Source organism: Zerene cesonia, chromosome 15 (assembly GCF_012273895.1).
Source record: "Zerene cesonia ecotype Mississippi chromosome 15, Zerene_cesonia_1.1, whole genome shotgun sequence".
Classification (NCBI taxonomy): Eukaryota; Metazoa; Arthropoda; class Insecta; order Lepidoptera; family Pieridae; genus Zerene; species Zerene cesonia.
Genome location: NC_052116.1, coordinates 6,333,531 through 6,334,219, shown reverse-complemented (window position 1 = coordinate 6,334,219; position 689 = coordinate 6,333,531).

The window sequence follows — 689 nt, the reverse complement described above, 5'->3', positions numbered from 1 at the left end:
AAACAAATCAAATTATAATATAATATCTGTATCAGTATTCAATATTTACTGCTCGATAAATGACTATGCGTGAGAATCTGCTAGCACTGAGCGTAAAGAATTTGCCGACATGTCATTGTAATGTGACAACAGACTACATGCTCATTCCTTTTACGCATTGCCTTGGATTATTTATCAAAGCAAAACATGGATCAAATTATCAAAGAGAATCCTCATTATTTGACCTTCTCATAAAAAATCATTTAACCCTTGGCATGCCTGGTAGGGTCTGTCAGACCCACACCAACGCGCGAACCGTTGTAGTTCATTTAAATTTGAATTTCGAGCCTCACCGTTTTTAGTAGCTGGCCGTTACTAACCGCGGAATGCCCTCCACCCGCTTCCTCAGTCCGCGGTGAGCTATCAGCGTAAAAGGACTTGCGTAAAGTGCCTCCGGGTCCCACAGACCCCACCAGGCATACGGCGTGACTTTATTTTGTAAGTATTTATTTTTCTTTTTTCTTATAAATATTGGAATTTGTCCATTAAATAATATTGGTTTGTACATTACATTATCCTATTTTATTTTTTTTCAGTTTAATCATGAATAAACAACTAACAGACGAGAACACAGCAAGTTTATTATTCCAAGAGTTGGATGTTGAAGACTTAGCTGCATTTGATTCAAGTGGAGAAGAGTTTGACGAAGA